This window comes from Protopterus annectens, chromosome 14.part0 (assembly GCF_019279795.1).
Source record: "Protopterus annectens isolate FY-2018-M chromosome 14.part0, PAN1.0, whole genome shotgun sequence".
In the NCBI taxonomy this organism is placed as follows: Eukaryota; Metazoa; Chordata; order Ceratodontiformes; family Protopteridae; genus Protopterus; species Protopterus annectens.
The window spans coordinates 370265574-370278857 of NC_056748.1; the positions used below are offsets into that span (position 1 = coordinate 370265574).

Sequence of the window (13284 nt, forward strand, 5' to 3'; positions counted from 1 at the left end):
ATCTGTCTGATGACCACCATAATGTTTATTTTACCTTATTCTGAATGATGCTTTCAAACTGCAGTTGTTATCAAAGACCCAAAAACCTTACTAAACATTTATCGGAACATATATACATTGACCAAAATATATCTGAATCCGTCTTTCTGGTAAAGAGACACACAGAAAAAAAAGCAGACTATGAATTATTATTTAACAAGGTAAAAGATGTGGGGTAACAATAACTATGCTCAAAGTCTGGTCACTGCTTCTTATATTTATCTTGTTAGTGCAACAGTAACACAAACATGGTGCACAGACAATCATGGTTGGGATATAAACATGGATGACTTACAATCAGGGTAAAATAAAATGAACGCAAAAAAACAGTAGGTGTAAACATTCAGGGACAGATCAAAGCAAATGAATGGCAAATGGACATTCCAGCATGTTCCAAATTATCGAGGGACTGTTTCATCTAAATTTTATAACCTTCTTCGAAGTCGTGAGACCTCATAGGATATTGTATTAAATACTGGGGTGCAGGAGAGGCTACATAGGGATGTGGTGGACTTGCCCTCCATTTCATCCAAGACTACTGTAATTTTAATGGTAATTTTTTCAATAAAACACACCAATAACAGACCATGACTTGAAAACAGCACCGCATCCCAGACGGACATACAAGTATGTAAGGGGGTATAATAGTTTGCATCCCACCAACCTAGTGGGATTAACACGGACAACAAATGATAAATAATGTGGAACCACAGCTCATAATAAGGAAATGCAAGATTATTCAGCAGGTTTCCATGTGAAATAAATGCACAAATCCAAGGAAAATCATCACTGTTAAACAAACCTGACAGTTAAACATTTAAGGAAACATACAAGTAAGAAAATGGACAGATCAGCACTGGTCATTGTGAAGCATAATAGCTTGGAAAATCCAGCTGGAACACAGGAAATGGATAGTGGGCAAACCCAACCTAAATAGTTTGTTTTAACAGTGCCTCCCTTCAAAGATGATATTGGGATGCATATAACAAGTAATACCATGGCTGCCCATTTTAATTCTGAGGGCTGTTAACTGTGATCATCAGAAAAGGGAAACTGGATTGTGAGGGGGAAATATATATTAAATATATATATATATAAAATTACATTTAAAGTACAGCAATGTCAAAACTAGTACATACTATTTTCAAATGTATGAAGAGGCATATCATGTTAAACTGCTTTGATTATGTAACAGTGAGTTTTGGAATGCACTGCATTAGACATGTAATCCTAATCCATTGTTTGCCCCACTGAAGTTTGCAAAACTAGGTCTTGCAATTGTGAGAGGGTGCTGTCTCCAGTGAAAACAATAAGATTTTACACTTCCTGTATAAAGCTGTTAAGGTCCCATGTAGACTACTGATGTCAATTTTAAATACTTCACCTTAGCAAGGATACAGATTAGAATCAGTTTGGATGAGAACAACAACAATGCTGCAAAGTCTTTACCAGAAGCCAGAAAATGGCAGAGTAGAACAGCAATAATACAGCCAGTTATGAAGAAAAAGTTGGGAGACAAGAAAGAAAATTGAAACAAAACACCTCAGGATATTCAAAGACAGCTAGTCAATGCCCTATTTCAAAAAAAAAAAAATGTAACGAATAAAAGCCAAGTCTACTGGCACAGAGTGATAAAGCTCTACCTATGACCCAGGTAACAAGAGTTCAATCAATGTCTGAAGTGCCTGTTGGAGATGGTTAGAGGGTGACATAGCTTGTGGCTTGCCTCTTTTCAGAGGAAGGGTACTGGGTGCATAGCTGGGGTGCTCAGTCTCATAGCAGAAACCCTAGTGGAGATAAGGAGGGATAAGGGGGACATATTGACTTCAAGAAGAACAGGATAATCTTGAAGGGTTATGTTGCTTGCGTAAGTGAGGGGGTGGGAAACCAACATAACCCCTCAAGATTATCTAGCAGAAACCAGAGGCCATAACACAGCAGGAGCTTTGAGTGGGGCAGGGTAATCTTGAGAGGGTTATGTGGAAGCAAGTGACACACCCCTGTTGATGTTCCCTGTACCTCAAACCTTGGGGCAACTTACTGGGCATGCACAGTGGGACAGGGATTGAAACAGAAGGAAAAAGTACCCACTTATATAATGGTACTGTTATCAACTGCTTGTCTCTCACTCTGACAGGAATAAATTGGCCATGGCACTCTGTCTTCTCAAGAACAAACAGCCCTACAGAGCAAGGTGGAGGGAGACCTGATGGCCATATGGGTAGAAAAAAAATATGAATAATTTAAAGAGAAGGGTTTAGACAGAGATTTTTTTGCATAAAAACATGGCAGATGTCCCAGCTCTCTGGCACAGATGTGCAAAGGTCAGACTACAGTGCAAGTGAACATCTTTGAATAATGGATTGGGCATCTATAGGAATTGGCCTTGGGAAAATAGAAGGGAGTTAGCTGTTGCCAGCTCACCCATCCAGGGGAGTGGGAAGCAGCTGTGTCTTATACCTATCAAAAGCACCGAGTTTTCAACATGTGGAATACAGCCCTAGGAAGCATGTGCTGCTATTGCGCTAATGCATGTTTCCTAATTTAGTGTCATGCAGCAGAGCTCAGACAGCCACTGAAGAGGGCTGCTCAACCAAGGAAGGGCAGGCTATCCTGCCGGAGCAGCAAGCTGGCCTGCTCCCCAGCATCTGACACAATGTAAGAGGGAATGAATGGGCTGATATGAATTCCTGGTCAGGAAAAAATGTGTTTGAAGGATCTCTCTCCTCACTCAGGAATGTACAGCTTTTGCCCTCTTGGAGCTAATGGTTGCAGGAAGAACAGCCATCATGCTACATTGTACAGAGGTGCAAAAAAAAAAAACAAACTTGGTGAATGACAGGAACAGCATTTATGAAAAAACTGAAAAGACTGTAGGGTTAAACATATGGCAAATTCAAGAATACATGAGACAGACAGAGTCAATTCTTATGAGGAGTGGGAAAAATAAGACACTGGTTAAGTCACTCATGAGGTAGAGAAAATGGTAGGCTTCGTGGAGCAAGAGATCACACTTTCCAAAAGATATCTGCCATTTCTGTGCATTTGTGTTAAATGGATCAGCCATCTTTCAAATCATTCCAGTTACTTGCAATGTTACCCTAGAAGGGTGAAAGTCATATGTGCTGTGGCTACTGTAGCGATATCTCAGAATCGTAACATTGGTGTTCTGATTCAGGTTAATGACTGAAAAATGTCTTTTGGACTAATACACGCATCTGATTAAATGTAGAAATAAAGAAATGTAGCCTAACAGCAAAGTGCTTTGAGTTTATGCCTGCAGACCCAGCCAAATGGGTATAGGTTCATAGGTTCATAGGTTCATACTAGGCTATCTGCCCAAGGGCATTTATAAGCCTAGCCCATAGTTATGCGGCTTTCGCCACCCCTTTAGTTTGAATAAAAACTATGCCTATCATTTTTCTGTGCCTCTGTCAAGCAGTGACACTGAAGTAATCCCTGGGGTATATCTGCGATCTCCCATCCATTGGTCAAGATTCCTCTTGAACAAGGCCAGCGAGGTGCTCTGCCTCACATGTACCGGGATTTTGTTCCACAGCATAGGGAGTCTCTGGGTGATGAATCTGTCCCTCCAGCACGTTCTATTTATAACCGTGTCAAGGTTTAAGTCTCCCGCCCTTGTGGTTCTGAGGGATCTAGATTTTTTGAGGTGAAGCATATTCATCAAATCTGGGTTTGACATGGCCTTATATGTCAGGCACAGGTCACCTCTGAGCAAGCGGTATGAGACTGAATAAAGCTGGAGTTCTTTCAGTCGGGCAGCATAAGACATATTTTTGAGACCCTTTATCCTTTTGGTGAGGAACTTTTGGGGCCTTTCAAGCTGCATCAGGTGTCTGGTCAGATACATTCGAGCAGGGCATTGTACTCAATCATAGGTCTAATGAGTGATGAGTACAGGGGGACGATGACCTCCCTTGATCTAGATGTGAATCCCTTCATGATCAGGTGGGCGATATAGAAGGTTTTCCTAACTACTTTAGCAACATGAGTGTCAAGCGAAGACTACTGTCAACTTGGGTCCCCAGATCCTGATGACTTTTCTGTGCTCAGTGGATTGTCACCTATATGGTAGCTAGGGGTAACCTTGTTTTTCCCGAAGGGTATGACTATGCATTTTTCGGTGTTTAACTTCAGGCCATGGCTCTAGCACCAGTTATCCGTTTCTGTGAGGCCCTTCTGGAGGATATCTGTGTCAGATGTGTTTTCGACTATGGCCCAGTTTGCAGTCATCTGCAAACTTTGTCAGCCATAACCCTCCTGTGTTTGCTTGTACTTCAGAAAAGTAGATGCCGAACAAGAGTGGACCCAGGACTGAGCCCTGTGGGACACCACTTGTGACAGGCTTTGAGTCTGACATGGCTCCAGCAACTCTGACCCTGTGGGTTCTGTCGCAGCCAGTTTGCAACCCATCTTGTGATGTATGGGTTTACATTCAAGCTGATGAGTTTTTCGATGATACCTGAGTGGGGTATTGTGTGAAGGCCTTTGCCAGGTCGAGGTAGGCTGTATGGACTGCCTTTCCCTCATCAATGGCCTTGGTGACTGTCTCGAAAAAGTCAACCAAGTTTAAGAGGCAGGATCTGCCTTTGACAAAGCCAAACTGGGTTGGATCCAAAGTCTGCAAGTTCCCTATGTCTTTATTTATGAGTTCCATTATGATCCTCTCCATGGCTTTGCAGATAAGGCTTGTCAAGCTAATGGGGCGGTAATTTCCAGGGTCTGTGGAGGCACCGCCCTTATGAAGTGGGACCACAGTCGCGTGCGCCACTCCTTGGATGCGTATCCTGAGGTGAGGCTAAGATTAAACAGCTGTCCTAACTGTGGGTTTAATTCCTCGTTGAGTTCATGAAGCACACAGCCGGGGACACCATCCGGTCCCATGGATGCTGTGCTTTTTGCCTTAGTGAGGGCAGTTCTCACCTGGGCGTTGGAGATGTTTGGGGGGCTACAATCCTCTGGAATAGATATCTCTCCTTTTGGCGGTGAGGGGAGAAGTTTGCACTGAACCTGTCAGCCAGTATGTTAGCAATGTGTGTAGGTTCAGTAATTTTCACATCATTTTGAACTAATTCTGAGCATATCTGGGAGTTTCCTCCTAGGTTTCTAACATAGCTAAAGAAGGCCTTATGATTGTCTTTAGAGTCCTTGGCGATTTTTCTCTCAAAATTTGCCTTGGATGATTTTATGAGAGCTCTTAGTTTTTTACTTATAATGATCAAAGGTGTCTTACCTTTCAAGGATTTTGCTCTATCTTGTAGTAGCTTCCTCCTTTTGTTGTAGAGCTTGTTTATGGCTGGGGTCCACCAGACTGGACGCTTGCCTTTGGTACAGAGAGTCTTAGTTTTGTTTGGGATTGCCTGATCCATGCAGTCCTGTAGGTGCTGGTAGAAGGCATTTGTAAGTGATTCAGCGGTTTGAGTAATGTTTACCACTGGCTCAGGGGCCTTAAAGGAGACCACACTAGTTTTAGAAGTGTGAAATCGGCTTTTGAGAAGTTTTTCACTGTGGTCTTTTTTGTTTCAGGTGGGGCGGGATGAGGACCTCCAGCGAGATTAGTTTATGATCTGATCTCACCAGTGAGGGGTATACTTCGGTGTTGAACATTTTGATCCCATGTTCGTGATGATGAGATCAAGTATGTTTTCACCTCTTGTGGGGATGGTGACTAGTTGTTCCATGGCATTTGAGTTTATGAACTCCAGGAATCTTTGGGTTAGAGTGTTCGGGCTTGAGTAGTGTTCCCAGTCTATATTAGGGTAGTTGAAGTCACCTAGTATGATGGTGTTTGGAGATACATTTATCCCCTCCAATGTTTTCAGGAAGGCCATGTGAGGTTCCTGAGTTTGAGAGGGTGGCCTGTAACATGCTACAAATTGCAGAGCAGTCTTGCCTATGGTTAATTGCACCTGGATGGTCTCCGATGCATCGTGCGTTGCCACCAACCTTGAGGTGTGGGTGTCCTTTATGAATATGGACACCCCCTCCTTTCTTGGTGTTGTCCGGATTTTGGGGCGGGCATGATATGAGGTGAAACCTGTTAGTGCTGGGGTGCTCTCAGGAGCCTTGAACCAGGTTTCTGTCACAGCACAGACATCGATGTTCTCCATATTGAGAAGGGCCTCGAGTCGTGCATCTTGAGATTGAGACTTCTGGCATTGAGCAGCATTACCCTTAGTTTTTTCCTTTTGGTGTTCTAGGGTGGTAGGTTTAGAATTTGAGCCTTGCCTAAAAAGGCACTATGGGGTGGCAAGAGCCTTTGCCAATATCCGGAAGCCCAGGGTGACAGGTGCAAGCCGTCCCTTGCGAAGCAGCGTGGCTTGTCCAGCATGTCATCCCAGGCAGACAGACATTGGATCCCCTTTGAATGACACCAGAATTTAAGCCAATTATTAAAGCTGATCATCTTATCACTGTATTGTGGCATCATTCTAGGTGAAGGTAGGATACTGCTCAAGGTCAGGGTCATACCTGCCTGGGCTGCATAATCAGAGAGCTCCTCGGCGTCCCTTTTCATGTAGTCCAAGGAGTGCGTCTCAGGTCGTTGACACCAGCGTGGACAATGACTGAGTCGTACTTGTACCTGCTGTTGAGAGACCTGAGTGCTTGCGTTATGTGGCGGATTCTAGCGCCTGACAGGCAGCTTACTGTGACCTTCTCCTTACTCAGTCTGGTGAGCGGACGTCAGTGTGCCTGACTATGGAATCACCAATGACAAGTGTGTCTGGCATTTTGTTTGGCCTTAAGGGCTGTGACTGTTTGACACTCTGACTGTGTGGTCTATGTGTTGCATGTGTTGGGTCGTGAGGTGGTAGTTGTTTGGGTGTCTGCTTTGGTGGCCTCTGCTGTTTTGGTAAATTTTGACCAGAGCCTCGAGTATGTCTTTGTGTGAGTATGTGTATGATTTGAAGTTGTGATGGTACCATGTGTGACTGGGTATGTATTGTGTGTGGTTGCCTTCTCCTCCTGTCTGGTCTTGCCAGTCCTATGTTGAGAGAGCTCAGCCTCCAGTTTGGCCGTATAGTTGCATCTCTCGCATGTATTTGTGTTTTGTGGGAGAAGGAGAGGATTGTCTGTGTACATGAGGCAATTGTAACATTGCCTCAATATTCCCAGGTTCACCAGTTGAGCTGGAGAGGACACTAGCAACTGATCCCTCGACATACTAGAAGTAGTAGATAAAGAACTTTCAAAGGACTCGGGAAGTGGGTTTTGGGCTGGTGGGGTACTATCTATAATAAGAGTGCTTTATCAAGGTGCAAGTACTGTAGGAGTAAGTGCTAGGCTTTACAGATAGAGAATAGTCTACTTGGGAATCAAGTAGAGATGAACTTTTCAGTTATAGGATATGCTGGTTAGATCAGCAGTACAGTTTAGCGTGTTTTATAGCAGGGGCTGAAGGGAGCTAGGAATTCGCCCAAAACGACCAATGGACTACTAGTTTCTGGCTGAGACTTCACCAAATCGGACAAAAAGGCCGCTCAGTGCTTCCCACTCCCACTGGTAAGCAAAGAAACTTCCCTCCTTCCTAATAAGGCAATGGATCAGTAACAGGAACTAAAAACAAAGCCCAGGGATCAGCAACTCTGAAACTGGACTACTCTAGTTCAGTAAAGTGGGAAAAGAAGAGATTTTTTTGTTTTATTACAGAGATAAGGAAAAAACAGACAGTAAATGCTATAAATGCTGTAAATCGGCTAGCGCACTTTAGTGTGTAGCCTACAGAAACAATTTGCAACAATTAGTAACTTAAAGTGCAATAAACAGTGTAAAATGCAGAAATCACTTAAAGTAGCAGTAAAACAGGCGAAATGCAGTCGCTAGCTTAATAACAGTGGGAAAGCCACAAAAATACTTATATCTGGTAGAAAGTCACTCTTTTAGCTCTCTGCTGCTTGGATCACTCTGCAGGCCACCACGAGGATCTGTGCAGAGTTGGTACAAGCTGGAAAACACGTGTTTAGCGTGTTTTATAGCAGGGGCTGAAAGGAGCTAGAATTGGCCCAAAGCGACCAATAGACTACTAGTTTCTGGCTGAAACTTCACCAATTCGGACAAAAGGCTGCTCAGTGCTTCCCACTCCCACTGGTAAGCAAAGAAACTTCCCTCCTTCCTAATAAGGCAATGGATCAGTAACAGGAACTAAAAACAAAGCCCAGGGATCAGCAACTCTGAAACTGGACTACTCTAGTTCAGTAAGGTGGGAAAACAAGAGATTTTTTTTTTTTTTACAGAGACAAGGAAAAAACAGACAGTAAATGCTATAAATGCTTTTAAGTGGCTAGCACACTTGAGTGTGTTAGCCTACAGGTAAAATTAAGCAACAAATAACTTTTTAAGAGTGCAAAACAGTTAATCAACACAAAAACAGTTTAAATAGAATGCAGAGCTGTATAAACAGGCTAAGATGCAGTCGCTAAGCAGTAAATATTCAAAAAGCCAGAAAAAATACTTAAATCAGTTATAGCAAATACAGTTATAACAAATGCTCTGAAATATACTGTATATTTCCAATATGTTTGAGAAGGACAGTCAGAACACAAGAAGGTTCAGGCGAAGAAGAAAAAAAGTTTTGTTTTACTTTTTGAAAAGGTAAAAAGGAGGAACAGAAGGCCTTATCAAATGTTCTCTCTGTATTAAGAAGAATGAGCTAATGACACTAGACTGGGAGGTGTGTCACAGTAGGGGCGGCAACTGCAAAGCCACCAAGTATAAGAGCAAGACACCAACAGGGAGGGAGGGTGGGACAAAATAGCCTAAGACAACAAGCTATGAAAGTTTTAAACAGAAAAAGATTTCTGAAGATTCTGAATAGACAAAGTGCTTTATATATATTAAATTATAAAAACAGTAATCTGTTAAAATAATCAAAAAATACTTATATTTTGTAGCTCAGTTCGGTCAAACAACTTCTCCAGCCTGCACCAAAGACCAGAAACACAACTTTTTTTTACAAGAACACAAAAGAACCAGCCCCCACTAGCCAAGAGATAATTACACAGAGTAAATGTTTCAGTTTATACAATAGCCTAAGACAACAAGCTATGAAAGTTTTAAACAGAAAAGATTTCTGAAGATTCTGAATAGACAAAGTGCTTTATATATATTAAATTATAAAAACAGTAATCTGTTAAAATAATCAAAAATACTTATATTTTGTAGCTCAGTTCTTGGTCAAACAACTTCTCCAGCCTGCACCAAAGACCAGAAACACAACTTTTTTTTACAAGAACACAAAAGAACCAGCCCCACTAGCCAAGAGATAATTACACAGAGTAAATGTTTCAGTTTATACAATAGCCTAAGACAACAAGCTATGAAAGTTTTTAAACAGAAAAAGATTTCTGAAGATTCTGAATAGACAAAGTGCTTTATATATATTAAATTATAAAAACAGTAATCTGTTAAAATAATCAAAAAATACTTATATTTTGTAGCTCAGTTGCGGTCAAACAACTTCTCCAGCCTGCACCAAAGACCAGAAACACAACTTTTTTTACAAGAACACAAAAGAACCAGCCCCACTAGCCAAGAGATAATTACACAGAGTAAATGTTTCAGTTTATACAATAGCCTAAGACAACAAGCTATGAAAGTTTTAAACAGAAAAAGATTTCTGAAGATTCTGAATAGACAAAGTGCTTTATATATATTAAATTATAAAAACAGTAATCTGTTAAAATAATCAAAAAATACTTATATTTTGTTGCTCAGTTCTTGGTCAAACAACTTCTCCAGCCTGCACCAAAGACCAGAAACACAACTTTTTTTACAAGAACACAAAAGAACCAGCCCGACTAGCGAAGAGATAATTACACAGAGTAAATGTTTCAGTTTATACAATAGCCTAAGACAACAAGCTATGAAAGTTTTAAAAAAAAAAAGATTTCTGAAGATTCTGAATAGACAAAGTGCTTTATATATATTAAATTATAAAACAGTAATCTGTTAAAATAATCAAAAATACTTATATTTTGTAGCTCAGTTGCGGTCAAACAACTTCTCCAGCCTGCACCAAAGACCAGAAACACAACTTTTTTTTACAAGAACACAAAAGAACCAGCCCCACTAGCCAAGAGATAATTACACAGAGTAAATGTTTCAGTTTATACAATAGCCTAAGACAACAAGCTATGAAAGTTTTAAACAGAAAAAGATTTCTGAAGATTCTGAATAGACAAAGTGCTTTATATATATTAAATTATAAAAACAGTAATCTGTTAAAATAATCAAAAATACTTATATTTTGTAGCTCAGTTCGGTCAAACAACTTCTCCAGCCTGCACCAAAGACCAGAAACACAACTTTTTTTTACAAGAACACAAAAGAACCAGCCCCCACTAGCCAAGAGATAATTACACAGAGTAAATGTTTCAGTTTATACAATAGCCTAAGACAACAAGCTATGAAAGTTTTTAAACAGAAAAAGATTTCTGAAGATTCTGAATAGACAAAGTGCTTTATATATATTAAATTATAAAACAGTAATCTGTTAAAATAATCAAAAATACTTATATTTTGTAGCTCAGTTGCTTGGTCAAACAACTTCTCCAGCCTGCACCAAAGACCAGAAACACAACTTTTTTTTACAAGAACACAAAAGAACCAGCCCCCACTAGCCAAGAGATAATTACACAGAGTAAATGTTTCAGTTTATACAATAGCCTAAGACAACAAGCTATGAAAGTTTTAAACAGAAAAAGATTTCTGAAGATTCTGAATAGACAAAGTGCTTTATATATATTAAATTATAAAACAGTAATCTGTTAAAATAATCAAAAATACTTATATTTTGTAGCTCAGTTGCGGTCAAACAACTTCTCCAGCCTGCACCAAAGACCAGAAACACAACTTTTTTTACAAGAACACAAAAGAACCAGCCCCACTAGCCAAGAGATAATTACACAGAGTAAATGTTTCAGTTTATACAATAGCCTAAGACAACAAGCTATGAAAGTTTTTAAACAGAAAAAGATTTCTGAAGATTCTGAATAGACAAAGTGCTTTATATATATTAAATTATAAAACAGTAATCTGTTAAAATAATCAAAAAATACTTATATTTTGTAGCTCAGTTGCGGTCAAACAACTTCTCCAGCCTGCACCAAAGACCAGAAACACAACTTTTTTTTTACAAGAACACAAAAGAACCAGCCCCCACTAGCCAAGAGATAATTACACAGAGTAAATGTTTCAGTTTATACAATAGCCTAAGACAACAAGCTATGAAAGATTTAAACAGAAAAGATTTCTGAAGATTCTGAATAGACAAAGTGCTTTATATATATTAAATTATAAAACAGTAATCTGTTAAAATAATCAAAAATACTTATATTTTGTAGCTCAGTTGCGGTCAAACAACTTCTCCAGCCTGCACCAAAGACCAGAAACACAACTTTTTTTACAAGAACACAAAAGAACCAGCCCCACTAGCCAAGAGATAATTACACAGAGTAAATGTTTCAGTTTATACAATAGCCTAAGACAACAAGCTATGAAAGTTTTAAACAGAAAAAGATTTCTGAAGATTCTGAATAGACAAAGTGCTTTATATATATTAAATTATAAAAACAGTAATCTGTTAAAATAATCAAAAATACTTATATTTTGTAGCTCAGTTCGGTCAAACAACTTCTCCAGCCTGCACCAAAGACCAGAAACACAACTTTTTTTTACAAGAACACAAAAGAACCAGCCCCCACTAGCCAAGAGATAATTACACAGAGTAAATGTTTCAGTTTATACAATAGCCTAAGACAACAAGCTATGAAAGTTTTTAAACAGAAAAAGATTTCTGAAGATTCTGAATAGACAAAGTGCTTTATATATATTAAATTATAAAAACAGTAATCTGTTAAAATAATCAAAAAATACTTATATTTTGTAGCTCAGTTGCGGTCAAACAACTTCTCCAGCCTGCACCAAAGACCAGAAACACAACTTTTTTTTACAAGAACACAAAAGAACCAGCCCACACTAGCCAAGAGATAATTACACAGAGTAAATGTTTCAGTTTATACAATAGCCTAAGACAACAAGCTATGAAAGTTTTTAAACAGAGAAAGATTTCTGAAGATTCTGAATAGGCAAAGTGCTTTATATATATTAAATTATAAAACAGTAATCTGTTAAAATAATCAAAAATACTTATATTTTGTAGCTCAGTTGCGGTCAAACAACTTCTCCAGCCTGCACCAAAGACCAGAAACACAACTTTTTTTTACAAGAACACAAAAGAACCAGCCCCACTAGCCAAGAGATAATTACACAGAGTAAATGTTTCAGTTTATACAATAGCCTAAGACAACAAGCTATGAAAGTTTTAAACAGAAAAAGATTTCTGAAGATTCTGAATAGACAAAGTGCTTTATATATATTAAATTATAAAAACAGTAATCTGTTAAAATAATCAAAAAATACTTATATTTTGTAGCTCAGTTGCGGTCAAACAACTTCTCCAGCCTGCACCAAAGACCAGAAACACAACTTTTTTTTACAAGAACACAAAAGAACCAGCCCCCACTAGCCAAGAGATAATTACACAGAGTAAATGTTTCAGTTTATACAATAGCCTAAGACAACAAGCTATGAAAGATTTAAACAGAAAAAGATTTCTGAAGATTCTGAATAGACAAAGTGCTTTATATATATTAAATTATAAAAACAGTAATCTGTTAAAATAATCAAAAATACTTATATTTTGTAGCTCAGTTGCGGTCAAACAACTTCTCCAGCCTGCACCAAAGACCAGAAACACAACTTTTTTTTTACAAGAACACAAAAGAACCAGCCCCCACTAGCCAAGAGATAATTACACAGAGTAAATGTTTCAGTTTATACAATAGCCTAAGACAACAAGCTATGAAAGTTTTTAAACAGAAAAAGATTTCTGAAGATTCTGAATAGACAAAGTGCTTTATATATATTAAATTATAAAAACAGTAATCTGTTAAAATAATCAAAAATACTTATATTTTGTAGCTCAGTTGCGGTCAAACAACTTCTCCAGCCTGCACCAAAGACCAGAAACACAACTTTTTTTTACAAGAACACAAAAGAACCAGCCCCACTAGCCAAGAGATAATTACACAGAGTAAATGTTTCAGTTTATACAATAGCCTAAGACAACAAGCTATGAAAGTTTTAAACAGAAAAAGATTTCTGAAGATTCTGAATAGACAAAGTGCTTTATATATATTAAATTATAAAAACAGTAATCTGTTA

General features: G+C 38.9%; 1 protein-coding gene across 4 annotated transcripts in view; it reads right to left on the bottom strand.

The window, feature by feature from the left end:
- The window catches only part of NDST2 (N-deacetylase and N-sulfotransferase 2), a 1311836-nt gene that overhangs the window by 395787 nt on the left and 902765 nt on the right, over positions 1-13284 (bottom strand). The window lies entirely within an intron of this gene.